Here is a 21,061-nt window from a genome sequence, read left to right on the forward strand (position 1 = left end):
GTCATAAAATAAACACAGAATCCCCAAAAAAGAAAAGCTGAACAACTTCCAGTTAACCTGCAATCAACTAAATGCTCGAAGATTCCATTAAATTAGAATGCTCCCTGCAACTTAGCTTCTGAGAGTAATTGTGATACTGGGTTATACTAGGGCAGTATTAGTTTTTAACGTTTAAGATCCTTGGAAGTAGATAGGGAATTTTAATGGGACAGGTGCTGAGTGTTAAATGAAATTCACCCAAAAGGGACAACAGCCAGTGGGTGCCTCAAATACAAAACCTGCAGCCATCAGGAAGATCTAACCAGAGCAATGGATGGTTTTCTAGGAAACTGAGCACAGTTAGAGAAAATCCATACTGAGATTCAGCCCTTGGCACAGTAGACATTAGGGAAAGTCTGTTATCAGGTAGCAAGCCTCTATTCTAAAGTAGGAAATATTTAGTTACCATTTCTATGAATAGGTCCCACTCTCTAGGTTTTTTACTTGAAGTTTGTATTTTATTCTTTCAGTATGGTTTCTGAGAGAGAGAGAGAGAGAGAGAGAGAGAGAGAGAGAGAGAGAGAGAGAGAGAGAATGAATGTGTTTGCATGCACTTATAAAATAATTGTGAATCTCCTAATTCTGGAATTATTCATTGGATCATTACATCCGATTCTAACTTGTATTTCACTTTGCTTAAGGAAAACAGTAACTAAAGCTGGTTCTGTTACAAAAGCAAAAATACTGTTGTGATTATGTTTCATTAAAACCTTTTACAATATTTTATTTAAGATATATCATTAATAAAAATTATGTTGTATGTTTTAGAACAAAGGCATCAAGTATGGTGGATAATGATCCATGAAGGTCTTACTTTGATACCTTGGCAGAGTTGCAATCATTCATTAGAGGAGGCAGGTGTTTCTAACACTACAGATGAAGAAACTGGGGCATAATGAACAGTATTATACTTTAATTTTGAGACAAAAAGTGAAGAAAAGTATAAAACAATCCTAAATGTCAAGCCTCCTATAATTTTCAATTCCATTCAACAAATATTTATTGAGTGCCCAATATGAACATTCATGAACATAGATAATGACCTATTTGAGCCACATAATGAATCTAGAACAAACGTAATATGCTCTCTTAATGATTACTCTCCAGACTATTGATCTACAGCTTAGAGATTTAAACTTCTGAAATAGAACACGGCTATTCCAATATTGAGCTAATTTCAATCTCAAGTCCATTTTGCATGTATTTTCAAGGATATATATCTTAGGTCATATCACAGAAAAAGAGGAAATAAAGCATTGAAAGAAAGAATTTCTGCTGACAGCAGGGGAAAGGACAGTTCTGCTATGTAAAGTCCAAGGATCCAAATCCTTGAAGACATTGCTATGGAGGTCCTTTGAGATGCTATAAACCAGATTTAGGCAACCTGTACTATTGTTTTACCTTTGAGCATCTTCTGATGTTAATGATGAGGTGCAGGAAGACTAAGATGATTGTCAGACCCTTAAGATAATCCTTCAGGTAGGAAAGTACCCATATACCAATTCTTCACCTGATCTCTAGAAGAGCAACCTGATAATAATATGGCCGAATGTACTTCTCCCACTGACAATGTATTCCAGTCATACAGTCAGTTTAACTAGTTACTATAAAAAATTCATTTATTGGATCTTCTAAGTCACATAGAAAGTTCAAAAATGTTTCCATACATTTCTCTGTTAACATATATGATTTAATAATTCAGACTAACTTCATGTCTGTCAGACAAAATAAGATATCAGGATACCAAATTTCTGGTATTCTACAGAAAGCTTAAAATTTACCCAATGGATACATGGAGAAATATTATTATACTTTGCCTTTAAAACACTCAAATGATGGCTAGTTTACTTAGTATGGAAGTGTTAATAAATAAGTAGTCACAAATTGTTCCCTCTTCCACAGGAGGATTAAGAAATTAAAACATAATGTTTAACAATCCTTGCTGATGATTACTGGCTTTTACTCATCTCCTCTCATTTTTCTCTACTCACCGAAAACTAAGCATTTCCCCAGGCCTTAATATGTAACTGAAGAAATAAATGGGGTATTGAGGAAGAATATGGGAAATGTCCAGGCTCATTAGAATTGACCTTGGGGCTGCTGTAATACTGCTGAGGTTGAAGGGGAAGAAAAGACTAGAATCTGGAAAAGAAGATGTAGATGAAAGAATAGAAAGTTTGTTAGGTATCTGACTATAATTCAAATAATATTTTTTTTCAAATTCAACATTTTTTATTTAAATTTCTGACTTACACAAAGCTGTACACAATTAATGTATACAACTACATGAGTCTGGAGATAAATATATACCCATGAAACCATCACCACAATCTATGCAATAAACCTATTTATCACCTTCTTTTATCAGCTATGTAGCAAGTTTGCATCTTTTTGCATTTTAGTTCAAGGACAAGAAGTTTAATTTTAAATTGACTACTCTCAAATCCTATGAAAGTCTTAGACAAATAAAAAAAGAAAAAAACTGATATTATTTGATAAAGACAATTTAAGAAAAACAGTATCTCTTGTCTTATAGAGACCAGGTTTCTAAGATTTGATTTTGATACACACACACACACACACACCCCTACACACACAATAACCACCATATTTTATTCAGTGCTAATGTTATTGCATGCTTTTCATATTCATTGAAAATCAATAAAGTATTTTTACGAATATTTTTTGCATCTTTTACAAATCCATTGTCCGGATATTACCATTTATCGTATTTAATATGTGTGAACATATGTGATGCATTTCTTTTTAAACCTTAGTGTCAGAAATGATGGTATTTCTTCAGTAACATGTATTTTATATCATCTGATAATCCAAATTATACAGAAGACCTTTTTCCATACTTTCCTTGTATTCAGAAGTTCAGAAGTAAATTTTATGCTCAATCGCATTAACTGTATTTTCTTATATATTTACATTTCCTAGTTTATATAAATTGTACCCTATATTTCTATTGTAAGATCTTTGTTTTATAGCTTTCTTCACAAAACAGACTGCAAATGAATGAAATTTTTTTTTATGTCTCAGTAAAAGGTTGTTGGTTTTATGTGTTTTTGTAATTTTATCTTGTTTGTTTTAAGAAATTGTAGGTAGGAAACAGGTGACAAATGAGTGGCAAGAGTAGTAATAGGTCACAATATAAAAAAACAGTCATGTATTGAAAGAAAATATAGGTTAGAAGATGGCACCTACCTCTTCACTTCTTTGTCTGTTACTGGCCCCATATAAACAAAGTAGCCAAGTCACAGCAGAATAAAACATTTCATTCTAAACCAGTCATCCACATATTTGTCTAGGGTTTTCAGTTCAAAACATTCTACAATAAGTTCTCAGTTGAATTTTTAATCAAATAAGATAATAATAATGCATGAGAAAAGGAAAGTTTAGATGAGTCAACTAGCTGGAATGAATTGGAACTGCAATTTCTCCTTTGATATGGACAGCCTGCCTTGTCCATTGTGACTCATTTCTCCTATCTAGACACTAAATCAAGCTGAACTATATCAATTACTAAGAAAGCCCGATTCCTTTATAACTTCACCAAGATATATTACTTTAGGACGATATATGTGGAAAGTTCATGCAAGAGTTCCTAGCACATGACTCCCCCATTATATTTCACCAGAAATAGAAATAAGGTTGCTTGAAAATCAGACCAGAAACCTGAAGACTGGTGCTAGAATACATTATTGCACCCCTCTAAAAGTCTCAACTCAATTAGCTACATATAGCATGCTTCATCCTCAAGACACTTATTTTAACAGTAATACAAGTGATGCCTGCACTTGGCACGCATATGAGAAGACATGCAGTATGACGGCTCATCTCACAGGATTAATTCTGCAATATAGGTTGGTAATATCCAGATAAAGAAGGTTAAAACTCAACTACATTCTATCCACACAAAAGACTTTAATCAGCAGCTAACATAAAACCTGCAACTATCTTCTGCATACATCAAAATGAAAATTTACCTTGTTGTAGATACAAGGTTTCAGTCAACAATATTAATCATGTACCTATGACATGCAAAATGTTTGCTTTATGCATTTACTTAATGATATCTAGACACTATCAGAGATAGAAAGAGAGAGAGAGGAGAAAACGGGAGATTTTAGGCTGATTCATCTTTTCAGAGCTACAAACTTATAAGCTCGTTAAGAAGAATGCATTACACCTAAAATATACGTTAATAGAGAAAATATCAATACAATTCCAAGTACATTAAATGCTGAATGAATTGTGATCTATGCTGAATGAGTTGTGATCTATGTAGATATATCCTGTAGGTGGACAGGTTTGTGCTGGATTTTGAAGGAGGGTAAGAATGTAGATCAGATGCTGGGAATTCTAGAAAGATAGAGTCCCATGTGCTAAATCACTTCAAAACCAAGGAGTCCTATAAAGTCCTATCCAGAATTCAGGATTTCTCCATTAAGGCAATTAGAGGACCAATGGTAGCCCCAGGAGTCTCGGCTAAGGGCTAAAAAGTAATCCTGCGAGCATCTCCCCACAATGACACAAAATATTACAAGTTAAGACTTGATCACTGTCCAGAAATGTTTGGATTCCAACGAGGTATATTTAACACAATGATTCTCTAGTGTAGATGTGCAAGATTAGATACATAAATAATGTAAGATCTGTCACAATAGTATCTACTGTGGACCAATAGGATTCTCAGAATATAGGACTTTCGGTAATAAAATCAAGAGCCCCAAGCAGACCAAAGGGTAAAAAATAATCTAATAGGCATCATTCTATATAAACTTTGTATTTATAATCCTAGAAGCCGAATTAATAGTTTTAAAGGCTATAGATTTTTTTTTCTTAAATTGTTGCACTAAACTATATTAAGCAAATATATAACAGTTTATAGGGAACATAGAAAATGTAAAACCAGTGGATCAATCAAGTTTATCTCATTCTTCCAGAATATAACATTAAGAAAATAAAATCAATAACACAATTTCATTATTTTTCTAACATTACATTTTTCCCAATAATACAGTTCCTGTGGAACTTTTAGGATTAAAAATTATTTTTAATGTGTTAATTGATACACTGGAGTATAATATCCTTCTTTAAACAGCCCATCCTGGATTAACTTAATTTAATTTAAATTTTTGAATAATGTAATTAAATTGTGTTCACACAGTGGTTACCATGGAAAACCACCAGCAATAATAGAAACAGTAAGTGTTTGAATGTGAGATGATAATAAACTCTTGTAGCACTCCAGGATTCTGATTTCAGAAGCTTACCATTATCTTTTATATGCATGAACATAAGCATTTCTGTCATTGCAAGCCCATAAATTGTGTCCTACTGTGATAAATATAAATGACACTTACAATCATGTTTAATCCATACTCATATTATAATTACCATGCAATGCTACAAAATATTTTCAAGGGAAAGAGAAAAACTTTGATGTCTGTAATTAAAAAAGTTTACCTTCTATGAGGGGTTCAATAGTCTAGTGGGTGGAGTATGCTTTACAGCACAATGCTAAATCTTATTCTTTTTTCGTTAAGCAGCTATCAAAAATTTTATTCAGATGTCTGAGATAAAAATAGAGGCTTATGTTCCATAATCTAATACATCATACTATTGATGGAACTCTAAATAAATTTTAAAGAATTAAAGAAACAATTTCATATAAAATACAATTGGGTAATACAGCTTAAATTACTTGAGTTCATATTTTTTAATCAATCACTAGAAAACAGTCAGGCTATGTGCATAAATATATTTAAAAGACAGATATCTTACAGTTTGCTTGTATGTGATATCAATTAAAATGAGACATGCTAGTGAACAGCTATCCTAAACAATCAGTACACTGAGAAAACACTTCATTAAATACTAGCTACTCAGCTGAATCAACTTTTGAAAACATTTATCAACAAATTTGTTCTCATTAGAGTACACTGGAAATAAAATTACTTAATTGTATTTCACCTAGGACAATGGTTCTTAGCCTAGGTGAGGAGATATTTTACAATATTTGAAGCATAGTCAAACATCTTACATATAAGAACACAATCCTCAGCTTGTGAAGAAATGTAGAATTCATTAGTTTATATCTGAGTTAATCCTTCCAAATTTTCTATGAATAAATTATATATAAACATATAGTACATATTTTAGGCTTGGTGGGCAATTTGATCTCTGTCATAATGATTCCACTTTGTTGTTTTAACATAAACAACAACCATAGACACTACATAAACAATGTGTTGCAGTAAAACTATTTGCCAACGTGAGGCTTATGCCAACAAATAAACTAAATCCAAGTGGCTTCAACATTTTCTCAAAGCTATGTTCTCTGCTCTATGCACTGTGACCTCTTGCTATAGTATGACATTCAGGTGTCCCCAGTTTCTCTAAGCTTCCCAAACAGTAATTTATTTTATTTTTTAAAATTTTTATTTATTTATTTATTTATTTATTTATTTATTTATTTGAGATGGAGTTTTGCTCTTGTCGTCCAGGCTGGGGTGCAATGCCGCGATCTCGGCTCACTGCAACCTCAGCCTCTCGGGTTCAAGCAATTCTCCTGCCTTAGCCTTATGAGTATCTGGGATTACTGGCACCCGCCACCACCCAGCTAATTTTTTTGTATTTTTAGTAGAGACTGGGTTTCACCATGTTCGCCGGGTTGGTCTCAAACTCCTCACCTCAGGGGATCCGACTGCCTCAGCCTCCCAAAGTGTAGGGATTACAGGTGTGAGCCACCACGCCCAGCCCAAATAGTAATCTTCTAAAGTTCCTGGTGAAAAGTCTCTCCTACAAAAGACAGTTTGAGTTACCACAAATAATTTTAGTAAATTGATTTGCTACATGTTCAAGTCCTGACTTGCAATAAGTAATCAGTCCTTAACAGTAAGTTAAATGCAAAAATAACATGAACGAATATCAGTAATAGTAGGCCCATGAAAGGGAGTTGATTCAGCATTACTGTGGGGGAAAATCTCATTTTCCCTTACTTCACGTTTTCATGTGGAGAATTTTTTAAATTCTGTTTTTTTCTTCAACTTTTATTTTAGATTTAGGGGGTACATATATAGGTTTGTTATGTGTATTGCATGACGCTGTGGTTTGGGCTACAGATGAGAATTTTTAATTAGAGTAACACCCTATGTTTTACCATCTATCTTTATCACTTTTCTTCAGAGGATGGGGTGATTAAGTAATTTGATTGGTAGGTTTGGAAGAAGAAACTGCACACATATGGTATTGCATCTTCCAAGTCCTATCTCTTTGTTGGAACACACGAAGCACACTTTATGTTCTGCTCTCTTCCCTGCAATAATAAGCTTAGTAAGACAGGCTTTCCCTATCAGAGGGGAGGTGTGTGCCCAAGTTTAGCTGGGAAGTCAGTATTACTGAAGAGAAAAGTTCTACAAGGCCTGAGGTGTCCACATATCTAAGCCAGATAATCTGATCATCTACTTTTCACTAGTAATTATAGCATTTGAACATCCCCTATGTTGTATCCATAAGGAATATATTCTGGTACAGATTAACAAAAAATAAGCATGCTATGGGCTGAATTGTATCACTCCAAAATTCTTATGTTGAAGTCCTAACTGCCAGTACCTCAGAATGTGACTGTATTTTGAGAAAAAACCTTTAAAAGGTTAATGAAGGTAAAAGGATGTCCTATGGGTGTCATATTTCTTCCTTCTCATAAAAGGAAGAAATCAGCACACTGATATGCAGAGAGGAAAGGCTTTGAAAACAGAAGGAGAAAATGGTCATCTATTCTACTATGCAAGGGGAGAGATTTCAGGAGAAATCAGTCTTGCTGACACCTCAGTCTCAGACTTGTAGCCCCCAGAACTATGAAAAAATAAAGTTCTGTTGTTTAAGCCACCCATTTGTGGTACTACGTTAGGGTAGCCCTAGTAAACAAATAGAATGATTTGATCAAGAGAGATATTGCTTCTCTCAGAAGAAAAGAAATCCTTAGTCTAGGCTGGTAGACCAGTATTACTAAGTCATTAGGAAAGGAGGTTTTTTTGTTTGCTTGTTTTTTGTTTTTTTTTTCCCATATTTTAGTTCTAGACATCACATTTGAAATCCAGCCAGCAGGGAAAAAAATGAGAGAGAGATGAGGGCTCCCTCTTTGTGTGACCATTTTTGCTTACACAGTCATTGTCGGAATTTAGATATCAGCCATACCTAGTTGCTGTGAGGAAGGCTAGATAATGTAATTAGTATTTTGTGCTCCGCTAAATACTTAAGCTTCCCTTACTGAAGGAGAAAGAGAGAATAGACATTGGCAGACAAGGAGCTGCCTTTCAATGGGATCTGAGCCAAGGAAAATAAAAAAAGTGTTATATAATTACTCCCTAAAGAACCAGCAATTTTTAAACACAGATTTATTCAGAGCACTATAGGTAGCTCCATGGAACAGGAAGGAAGGGACACTTGGGATTGCCTTTAAAAATAGATATGAGTGAAAAAATATATTTGCATACAAGAAGTTATCCTTGAAATCTGCAAGAGTTGTTTTTTGAGTTGTATTTAAGCATGGTTGATTTGATTGTTTTCACCGTTTTCCTGCTTATTACTATTTCCTAGTTTCTACTCAATTATGTGGTGATCCACATAGATCATTTAAGACAGTTAACATTTCTTCTTCTTGTTTGTGATAATGGAAGAAGCAAAGCAGATCAAAACAAAACAATCATATACCGTGGCTGCATAGGAGTGACATTTTCAAGATTGTCTACTGGCCTTAACTCCAGTCTGACAACCACAGAAACCAAAATGTATTGCTGTAGAAATAAGAGAAAATTATTTACGGAGTTACTATGAATAATTTCACATGAAATAAAGCTACTTTGAAAAATATGAAGCGCTTCATAAATTGAAAGATAAATTCTTGTAAAGCAAGTTGCACGTTAATTTAAAACATGTCACAGAAAGGCTCTTCCTAGGTAAATGACACATTATAAAAGTTAAAATGTTCTATTATGATTTGTGATCAAATATGTTTTCTTTGTGGAATCCAACCTGTTGGTCAATAGTATCTGAGGAGATTTTTGAGACATTTAAAGTGTACGGCCTTTTACAAAAATTACAAAATTATAGAAACATGGCAGGTCTTATGACTTATGTCATTCTCCTTACCTAGTCAAAGTGCATCAGAATGGCAAAAGCCTCATTATGTGTCTGCATTGTGTGTGAGCACCCATGCATAATGAACTTGAACACTGGCCTGAGGGCTTGATGTCAAATTCTCTAGTTTTGGTGATTATAGAGTTATTGATTCATTTTCTGTGCCCCCAAAGCGGGATCTGCTTCTGTTTTAATTTGTAATACAACTACCCGGGCTGTTAATTTTAGTTGTTACTCAGAATAGCCTTTTCTGGTGCCCTATCGTAAAAATGTTAGCAATGTTTTTTTTTTTTTCAGTGCTCGAGTCTCATGTTTAGAACGCTCTTCCTTTATCAAGGAAAGTTTCTATTTTCCCTGCATCCCACTACCTCTGTGGAATCCTACATTCCTAATGGGAAAATGTCAGGAAATTCCCCTCACCCTCATCCATAGTTTGAACTAAAATGATGGCATTTAAGCCTGTGTAACTTGATAGTCAATGTTTAATATGCTTTGTGTAAAGAGGAAGATAACTGAGGAGAATGAGCCTTCCTCTGGATGGGCACTCTTGTTGTCAAACACATGAAGCTGGCAAAACCCCAATCCTACTGCTTTCTGGACACTGGTACTCCGGTGTCTTTCCTTCTGACATTTCCTACTGTCACCAATTGTAACTGCCGTCACGGTCTGCATGCACACACCTAGCAGATCTTGGGCATTAATAAATGTTCATTGATCAGACTCTTGGCTTTCATTTGGCCCTGAATGATAAGTGTCATTAACATTTGCACAGTGGGAGCAGCAGACCACAAAGCAGATGTGAGTCTGACTTACGTCAGGGATGTGACAGCACAGGGATTTCTATTCTTTGTTTTTTTTTTTCTTTGTGTATTCATAGAAATAAACGATCTTTTCTGACAGTTATTATTCAAACTCTAAATAATTTAGATGACGTGGAAAAATTGTGATTCTTTCTCTATACAGACAGCATAGCCTCAAAAAATCATGAATGATGAATAGCATTCAGCTTTGTACCTTATACAAAGTACACTTCAAGCTCATGCCAAATATTCATTGAAAAATCACTCGGATATCAAACTACTGACAATAAAATAAAAATAGAGGTTTATACCACATTTAAGAAGCTTTTTCTTTAAAAATTTTACTTAAAAAGAATGCAAAACTTATTAACATACATTATTTAGAAAATTATGACATTGAAAAACGAAACTTAAGGGAAGCTATCGAGCTTCATTTAGAGGCAAATTTGTCTCCTTAAAAGTTTTTCAGGCCGGGCGCGGTGGCTCAAGCCTGTAATCCCAGCACTTTGGGAGGCCGAGACGGGCGGATCACGAGGTCAGGAGATCGAGACCATCGTGGCTAACACGGTGAACCCCCGTCTCTACTAAAAAATACAAAAAACTAGCTGGGCGAGGTGGCGTCCGCCTGTAGTCCCAGCTACTCGGGAGGCTGAGGCAGGAGAATGGCGTAAACCCGCGGCCACTGCACTCCAGCCTGGGCCACAGAGCCAGACTCCGTCTCAAAAAAAAAAAAAAAAAGTTTTTCATTTTCGAATGTGTAAGAATGTAAACCAATTAATTAAATATATATTTCAATAAACTAGGAGCAAGTATAACAGACATGAGAAGAGAAAGATTAAAACTTGAAAGCAAAATTAATAAATTAAAAAGAAAAACATTTTACTTTTGTTTAAACACAATAAAAGTAAAATTGATAAATATATCAGATGGCTAGCTTTTGGAGTACAAGAATTAAATAGACAATATTCTGCCAAGTACAATAAAAAATGTCAAATATTTCCAAATTATTTTATAAATATACTGTAATTCTAATAAAAATACCAGCAGTGTGTTTTTGTTTTGATTTTAAGAAATGATAAGTGTTTAAAGCTCATGTGAAAAACAAGTAGCTATCCAGTTGGCAGCTTCTGTCATATTTTTCCCTGTAGGTTTCTATTACGGATTATCTGGAGATTGAATGTACACTAGGTATTATTAGTGTACATACTTTTACCTATTATTGCATAATAACTGTGTTGAATACTCCGAGCTGCCATGTTTTATAACCAGCATGGCTGGGCATACTGGGGCAGGGATAGTGGTCAAAATAGGGCTGGAGAAATAGGCAGGGGACAGATCCCTGCAGGGCATTGCAAACTAAGGTGAGGTCTTTGGGTATTTTATTCCAAGAACAATATAATGTATTTGGGGGGGGTTAAACAGGAGCATATCTTGTTTTATTTTTAAAAACTACATCTTGCTCTTATGTAAAGATTAGAATGAGAGAAAGCAAGATTGGAAATGAGTGGAGAAAGACAAAGGAACTTTTTAAAAATCTTAAGTTGTTTTTAAATCCAAAAGATAAAAAGAATGAAAGAAAGAGAGAGAGAGACGAAGAAAAAAATTCTCTCTCAATATGATATGACAAAAATGGCACTTTACCTTGCCTCTGTGCTATCCCCACCCGAAAACCATAACCCCACCTTAATCATGAGAAAAATATAAAAACTCCAATAGACAGGCATCCTAACAGTAATCCTCAAAACTGTCAAGACTGTGAAAAACTGAGAAACTGAGAAATTATCACAACCAAGAAAAGCAAACGGGGACATGATAACTAAATGTAATATGGTATCCTGGATGAAATCCTGGAACAGAAAAATAACTTTAGGCAAAAACTAAAAAATTTGAATGAACTATGGACTTTAGTTAATAATAATGTATCAATATAATTCCATTACCTGTACTAAATATATCATATTAATGTTAGATTTTAACCACAGGGTGAATTGTGTGGGTGAGGGGTATATGGCAATCTTCTGTACTATCTGCTCGAATTTTCTATAAACCTAAAACAATTCTAACAATGGAGTCTAATTATAAAGAATGAATATGTGTTTATTGATCCATATTTATGGAAATGGGTGTTGTTAGAGCAATCTTGGGGCCCTTCAATAGTCAGGTAGTAAGATCTGTCAGCCTTGGCCTGGATCTGAGAGCTCACTGTTTTCTAGTACGCAAGAGCTTTGCTTGATTTCCTACTTGACCAGTGGCTTGATCCAAAAACCTTCCCATTTAAGAACCTGAATATAGAGATTTTAATTCTAGTACCAAATTCGGTAGTTTCTGAAGGATGGCAATTAATTCTGCCTGCCATTAGACGGTATGGGTCTTCTCATTGAACTCAGTAAGAACCTGATTTGAATCTGCTGTAAACTGCCTCTGGGTGGCCAGTGCATGAAACTTGGAGCCTGAGTGAATGCCAGGGATGAGGCAGGTTGATCCGCATCTCTGGAAAATGTATGGATCAGCACATGTAACTGAAGTAGACTAGTACAGGCAGAAAGCAACAATCACCTTTGTGATATAATGCTAGTTTCCCTCAGTCTTTTGAAACAGGGATCTCCACAATTTGTTACACAGGCTAATATGTTTGCCCCAGAGCCAGGGACCTTTTTAATTCAATGCCTAGATATCAGAGTGACAAAAACTGGCATCAAGATTGGGTGTTCTCCTACTCTACTACAATAGAAGTCATTCTAAGAATCATGGCAGGCCAGAATCTGAGAGGAGACAGCAGGTGCACAGGTGTGTGAGGGTCTGAGAGGAGCCAGCAGGTGCACAGGTGTGTGAGGGTCTGAGAGGGGAAAGGCACAAGTAGAAGGGATTAAGAGAAAGGTGATTATGAAGATGTGCCTGTGAATAGCCAGGGATATGATCACTGCCTCCCTGGTGATCTCGTAAGTCACTGAAATTATATTCCTAGGCTCTGAGAAACACACCAACTGGGCTACTTCCCTTTGGCATTATCAGACAAATAGTGAGACATGTATCTTCCTTGTGTTTTGTATATATTTTATCAGACTTTATTTTATAGAGCTGTTTTAGGTTCACAGCACAACTGAGTGGAAGATACAGAAATTTTCCATATTCTCCCTACCCCACACATGTACAGCCACTGCCACTATCAATACCTCATACGAGAGTGCTACATGAATTTGTTACAATTGATGAACAAATACTGACACATCATTATTACCCTAAGTCTATGGTTTCTATCAAGGTTCACTCTTGGTGTTGCGTCCTCTAGGGGTTTTGACAAATGTATAATAATATGTATCTATCAGTATAGGATCACACAGAGTAGTTTCCATTGCCCTAAAAATCCTCTATTCTCCTCCTATTCATCTCGTCCCCACAACTCCTGACAACCACTGATCCTTTTGCTATCTCCATAGTTTTGCTGTTTCCAGAATGTTCTATAGGTGGAATCATACAGTATGTAGTCTTTTCCGATTGCCTTCTTTCATTTAGTAATATGCGCTTAGAGTTCTTCCATGACTTTTCATTGCTTGATGATTTATTTTTAGCAATAATGAATAAACCCATTATAAACAACTGTTTGCAGGGTTTTGTTAGGATATAAGTTTTCAACTCCTTTGGGCAAGAAGCTTGTGGTTTATTTTATGGTAAAGTACATTTGGTTTTCTAAGAAACTGTTTAACTGTCTTCCAACACAGTACTATTTTGTCTTCCAACAATGTGCCATTTTGTATTCCAATAGCAATGAATGGGGGTTTCTGTTCCACATCTTCTTTGGCATTTGTTCTTATCAGTGTTCCAGATTTTGGCCTTTCTGATAGATGTGTAGTGGTATCTCATTGTTGTTTTAATTTGCAATTCCCTAACCACATAAAATGTTGAACATCTTTCTATATGTTTATTTGCTATCTTCTTTGGTGAGGTGTCTGTTCAGGTCTTTGGGCCATTTTTTTTCCTGATATTAAATTTATTTTTTTTTCTTCAACTTTTAAGTTCCGGGCTACATGTGCAGGATGTGCAGGTTTGTTACATAGGTAAACATGTGCCATGGTGGTTTGCTGCACAGATCATCCCATCACCTAGGTGTTAAGACCCCAGTATCCATTAGCTATTCTTCCTGATACTTTCTCTCTCACCACTTGTAGATTCTAGACATTAGACCTTTTTCAGAAGGATAAATTGCAAAAATTTTCTCCCACTTTTTAGGTTGCCTGTTGGCTCTGATGAAAGTTTCTTTTGCTGTGCAGAAGCTCTTTGGTTTAATTAGATCAATTTTAGCTTCTGTTGCAATTGCTTTTGGTGACTTCGTCATGAAATATTTGTCCGCACCTATGTCCTAAATAGTATTGCCTATATTTTCTTCTAGGGTTTTTTATAGTTTTGGGTTTTACATTTAAGTCTTTAATCCATCTTGAGTTTATTTTTGTATAAGGTGTAAGGAACGGGTTCAGTTTCAATTTTGTGCATATGGCTAGCCAGTTCTCCCAGTATCATCTAGTAAATAGGGAATGCTTTCACCATTGTTTGTTTTTGTTAGGTTTCTGAAGATCACATGGTTGTAGATATGTGGTCTTATTTCTGAGCTCTGCACCATGGACCATTTTTAATAGGTTTTTGCATTTTCTTCTTTTGAGTTGCAAAGAGTTGCCTGTATATTTTGGATGCAAGTTCTTTATTAGATAGACGTTTTGCGAATAGTTTCTCCCTATCTGTTGTTTGTCTTCTCATGCTCTTGACCATGTTATATTTTTTATGGTGTCTACTCTAAGAGCACACACAGTTTGGGAGAGAAATATATGGAGGCATTTCCATTGGATTAAAAGGTATTAAGGTAAGAGCCCAAAATGTGAAAAGAAGCATTAATTATGGAAATGTAGCCTATCTGATTGTGGGGAAAATCCAGCAGTAGGGATTAAGTGATAAGAAAACAAAATGTGTATCTTCAGGAACATACAACTTCACTTTATAATTACAAGCATTTTTGTTCATTGAAATGCATGTAATGTTTTCTTCTTTCAGGTTATAGTTACAAATAAATTTATATCTGAAGTCATTTTATTTATTTTTATATAGATAGTTGTTTACTGATTTGTTGTGTTTATTTTTGCTAATGTATGGATTAACTGATAATTAATTGGTAGAAATCAGCAGTTAGGAGCAAAAAAATGCATTATTTTTTCAATGTAAGCTCTGTGAGAAAAACAAAATGGTTTCTGCATCAATTTAATACGTTTGCTCATCAGTGTGGAACTTATGTAGGGATTTATTTATCAGTCTGGTCTTCGTAGATACTCTCTTCCTTCTGTAGCCTGAACATATGCGAAACTAAGAGAAATATAAATTTTTATTTGTTTTTAGTTTTCTCCTATACTTTGAAATACTCTGACAAGACCATAAGAGTTTCTAAAGCAAAAATTTGTTTCTCTTTTATTTATGAAACTATATTGACACACAATCTATGATTAATATTGATTTCTTCTGAAGATTGTAAGCAGGAAACCAGAGAGGTACCATTGACTAACAAATGTTATTATGAGTTTAATTTTATTTGAAAAGCAAATGTTAAAAAATTGTTTTGTTTCCTTAAAGTTCATTGTGAAAATATTGGAGAAAGATGTTAAACCTAGCTAGAGTTGCTGGGAGAAGAGAAAAGGTATTTCAGTAAGAGTGACAATAAGACAATAACTATTTTCATTATGAAAAAGATTAATAGGAAAATGAATACAAATAAATAATTCATGAAAAAGGAAGTAAAAATGAAACACTTGAAATATTGCATGGAAAATTATAAATTAACAAAAAGTCAAATTTGTATCTATATTAGGAAGGACAAAAGAATTACAATGTCCTACACTGATAGAGTTTATATGTTTCTTTCTTTGTCTCTATATTACTGTACTTTCCCTCGTTTGTAAAATTAGCATCTATATTATTTATAGTTGCAAATAGAGTAACAAATTTTAGGAATTTTAAAAAGACACATGTTAAAGCACTTCCATTTTTCCTATGATTATACTCAATTATGTAGCTCACATTACTGAATTGTACATAATAGGAGCATGAACTCTGTTATCTCAATGTGTCACTTTTCAAAAGAGGTTACAAAAATGTTTTAATAATTCAGAATATCCAGAGATATTTTAACAGTATCTCAGACTAAAAAACATATTTCAGCACTATGTCTTAAGAACACTTGTTTTAATAGCATTTTTCTATTTTAGTCATAAGTGGTCAACATTGGATCTACCATCCTACAAGAGAGTGTATGTCCTGCATCCTGTTCATGAATAAAAAGAGCATAACCCAGTTTGAATCTGGCTCCTCCTCCTCATTAGAGTGTAATCCTCGTAGGTAATAAAGTCTTCTTGATCACATTTCCTTACGTTAAAATGAGAGTAGTATGTAGTATTTCATGGGTGTCTTATAAAGACTATTAGAATAATTAATTTAGAATGAGATAACCATGTATAAATGTCCTATGTAGGATTTGACTCAGAAATGATATTCAAAGAATAGAAGCACTTAGTGGCTACCTGGCCATGTATGAAATGGTAAGTGGTAAGGTTAGAAATGATCTGAGGTCAAGCTCTGCTTTCATTCCCCACCATAAACACAATAAATCCCCTATTCCAGCTGGAAACATAGACTTAATATTGTTAATGTGTAAGAACCCAGATAACCATGAAATTGTTCACCTTTTTGCAAGAATTAATGGTATAAAACTCTCTTGGTTGGTCAAAGATTCTAGACTTGGTATTGCCATCGATTGATGCTGATTCCTTGTAGTTTTTCCTATCAGTATTATGCTTTGCTTTCACCTTCAATGACATGTTAACCTTCTAAAGCCTGCTTTACTTTGCTGTACTTACTCCAGACTTTGCCAATTTCTGAAGAATGAGGTTATGCCCTAGACAGCTTCTCTGGAGACAGACTGCTGGCCCTATGCTCCTATAGCTCTGGTGTTCCTCTTTGTTTGGTCCAGGGAGAACTCCTGTGCACTATGCTCTCAGTATGCTCTGGGATCCTGCCCTCTGAGCTCAACCTGCATTCCCTGCCTCCAGAGGATGAACTGACAGAGATAGATGGGCCAAGAGCTCAAGAGCTGGGAAGCATTTTTGCTATAATTTTGTATTTTAATAGAAATTTTGGAAATATATTAAGCAAAATCAGTTATTGAATCTTCCTGCTAAAACAAATCTGAAAAATAACTATGTCTCTTAGTTTTAGAGTTGAATTTGCAGAAACTATTTTAAGTACTGTAATCTGAACAACGTAAGAACCTCTTACAAACAGAAACTCAGAAAAAAGTAAAAAGCATTCAAGCAAAAGATTGTAGCCACCAAATGTCCATCAGTGACAGATTGGATTAAGAAAATGTGGCACATATACACCATGGAATACTATGCAGCCATAAAAAAGGATGAGTTTGTGTCCTTTGTAGGGACATGGATGCAGCTGGAAACCATCATTCTTAGCAAACCATCACAAGAACAGAAAACCAAACACCGCATGTTCTCACTCGTAGGTGGGAACTGAACAATGAGATCACTTGGACTCGGGAAGGGGAACATCACACACCGGGGCCTATCATGGGGAGGGGGGAGGGGGGAGGGATTGCATTGGGAGTTATACCTGATGTAAATGACAAGTTGATGGGTGCAGCACACCAACATGGCACAAGTATACATATGTAGCAAACCTGCACATTGTGCACATGTACCCTACAACTTAAAGTTTAATAATAATAAATAAATTTAAAAAAAAAAAAAAAAGATTGTAGCCAAACTGGCTACAATTTAGAAAATAAAACTTGTAAAGCTTTAGCAATGTAAAATTTGGAAAAACATACAATTTGAGAGATTTAGCAGGTTCAAATTGAATTATATCAACGCATGTTTTTCCAAAGAAACTGATACCAAATGTTTGTGTTTCTACAAAGAGCAAACTAAGGGTAAATAAGTGTAAAATGTCAGATAAGAAAATTAAATGAGAAGAAGTAAAGATAGTCTGATGGAAATGTTCTTTCTTAAACACACATGATGCTATCAGTTCGTTACAGGATCTAATTCCCCTGTAGATCTTTGGAAATAGAGGAAACTTCTATTAATTTGGAGTTGTTTAATCGTGCCTAAAGATATAACTAAAAATCTTCTCAGGATGTCATACTTCGATTTTTATGAGTCTATATCAGGAATGATTTAAATCATCACTTCCAAAAAAAAAAGAGACGGTATATCTAGAAGCTTATATTCATATTACATGCTTTCCCTTAATCCAATGGTAATGTGTCATAGATTCTAAGAAAATAAAAAATTATTGTGGACTTTGGTGTTTGCAAACAATTTGACTACTACTATGAATCAAAACTTGAAGAGAGTACAGTAAGACAAAATAATTTCTAGTAAGCTAGCAATAGTACACACATACTTTAGGAATTCTTCATTGGTTACATACATTTTTCTCACATTATTACAGCTGTGTTGGATTTAAAATGGCTATGATAAAGGTGATACCATAATAAATAAATCAATTTATACTTAGAACTGTTTAATTCTCAGGAAATCTAGAATTAAATTTTTAGACGAAAAAGTGATTGTTGCTTCTTTTATGATTATTAGTTAGTTAATAAACTTTACAGTTGGAAAAAATTATCAGGAATCTTGGAAATTGGCAAAGGTATTTTGTACCTCTATAACGTATTTTTAAAAATCAGCATTGTTGAGGTTTTTCATGTTAGGTCACTTTTCTGTACTAAACAGGAAATAATTTTCCTTTACCTATTGTACAGTGAATCACATAGGCCTGTTGTACTCTACCAAAATATCTCTGGCAGTCAGATTTCCTGTAATATACAGAAAGGCTGCTGAACACATTTAATTCATCCATCTGTTACTCACATAAAGCCACTGTAATTTACAATTCTGTGAACAATGTGATTACTTAGGTGTTGAATTAGTGGTGTTTGCTTTTATATCATTTGAATTTCAAATATGTCTATCTAATGTATTTTCATAGCTACATTAGATATTTCCGCTAAATAAAGCAAGTTCACTAAGAGCAACTAATTCTCCCTTAAATGCCAAATGACACACGTCAATAGATCTTCTTCACTGAACAAACAATTCCCTTATTTCCATTTGATTAATATAGGGTTGTTTCTTTCAACAGATATATAAAAAATCAAATGCATTTTTCTTCCAATTTTAAAAAATTTTTAGAAAAAAGAATCACCAATAAAGTAAAATTCAGCTCAACCAAGTAATCATAAGAAAATTTTATCTTAAGCAAAGCTATAGAGTTAGAGAAAGAATTGTCAAAGAATTAAAGAGTTCTCTAAATGAACAAATGTCACGTATGTACAACTCTCACAAGATTTGAAAAAGTCCTACTGGAAAAAGGTGTTAAAATATGTGTTTGAAGAGCACACCAATGGTGATCCAGGGTTGCTAAACTTCACAAGGTAGAAAAACACTTAATGTAATTCCTTGGAAATACATTTTGAAAGATCAATGGAACTCACTTCTAATTGTTTTCTGAAATGACAAACACTTCCCCTTCACAAAATCAAAATACTTATGCATTATTCCTTTATATATGTACTGTTATGAAATCCATTTTCAAAATGAATCATTAAAAATCGTTCTGAAGATGAGTACCACCTCCTTCTTTTTCAGCTCCCTGTAAGTATTTCTTCATTTCTCTCTACAGGATTTTCCCTTCTACATGTTAACAGCAAGTTAAAAATAAACGTTGTTTTCTATAATTAAGACTTCTGTATGGAAAATATAAAGTAGTTTCTTTTAAGATTTCTTATGAAAAATTGCCCAAGCTGAACATTACAGTTTTTATTACATGCCAGTTACTATACTTAGGATAAGCAAGGAAGAAGGATACTATCTTATATGCTGTCTCACTCCAGTGAGCCTAGGATCAATATGCTGTAAATTGGAAAGTAAATCTATCTAACATAAAATCAAACTTTCAAAGATGGCAGTTGCATTTCTTATATTTCTAGGCTAAAATAATTGTATTTAAAATATGCCTTTATGCTACAATATTATGTCTTTATGATTTTAAAGGTGATAGAATTGTAAAAACATTTTCCAAAAAAAAGAAAACTTAAATCATCTGCATTTTATAATGCAGACATAAATACTGTCAACATCTAGAAAGTTTTTTTCAGTCATTTTGTGATAGGTGATGATACATAGACAAAAAATACATGGATACTTTATTTTTAAAAACTGTAATCATATGGCTTACAGTTTTATATCATCTAATATTTTATCATGACTATTTTGGCCTGCCAATAAATATTCTTAGAACATCTGATTTTTAAGATCAATGTATTTTGTGTTAAAATGTATTTAAATTGAGCATTCATTAATCTATGCAAAGAATTGTGCTTGATGCATAGAGTGTCGAAAGGTTTGCACAACATTTCCAAAGAGTTATATTATAGTCTAGGATATGAAGTGCCATATTCATGCTGTTGACACAGAGGAAAATTACTTAACGCTGCAAAAGGACAGCATGCTTTACAATTTCAGAGGAGGAAAAAATTAAGATCCTCTTTTAGAAAGTAATCAAAGGAGTCAATACATTGAGCTAAGTTGTCAAGGCTGGCTGGACTTTTGACACGTGAAGATGAGAAGAACAGACTTTACAAGTGAAGAGAAAGCATGAGCTAAGGAAAAGAGGCAGATGTGCATGTAAAATGTGGACAAAACATCTCGGAAAGTGTGGCATAATACATCAGGTTCATGGACATAGAAGCCTTATAGAACAAGGAACAGTGAAAGAAAAGAATATAGCAACAAAGATAAAGACTATGCCAGTGGTTGAGCTGCAGGTGATTTTCACTTTTACTTACTTGCTTTCCAAATTTGTGATTTTATTAAAAAATATGTATAGTGACAAGAATTTATCTTATGACCTTACAAACATAAATAACCTTACTTATTTGATCATTTTGACAATACTATGAGGTGGGTGTAAATACTGCAGATGAGAAAATAGGCATAGAGAGGATAAGAAATGTAATCAAGGGT

At 34.2% G+C, this 21,061-nt stretch overlaps 1 protein-coding gene across 8 annotated transcripts in view; it reads right to left on the bottom strand.

The window, feature by feature from the left end:
- The window catches only part of MARCHF1 (membrane associated ring-CH-type finger 1), an 816,252-nt gene that overhangs the window by 359,046 nt on the left and 436,145 nt on the right, over window positions 1-21,061 (bottom strand). Inside the window, exon 4 of one of the 8 annotated variants that reach the window (XM_073017702.1) lies at window positions 6,741-6,849. The exons of the other annotated variants lie outside the window; for them this stretch is intronic. The gene's annotated coding sequence lies outside the window, so the exon portion shown is untranslated. The remainder of the gene's footprint in view (window positions 1-6,740; window positions 6,850-21,061) is intronic. 8 annotated transcript variants of the gene reach the window in all.

The sequence above is a fragment of the Chlorocebus sabaeus genome, chromosome 7, assembly GCF_047675955.1.
Source record: "Chlorocebus sabaeus isolate Y175 chromosome 7, mChlSab1.0.hap1, whole genome shotgun sequence".
In the NCBI taxonomy this organism is placed as follows: domain Eukaryota; kingdom Metazoa; phylum Chordata; class Mammalia; order Primates; family Cercopithecidae; genus Chlorocebus; species Chlorocebus sabaeus.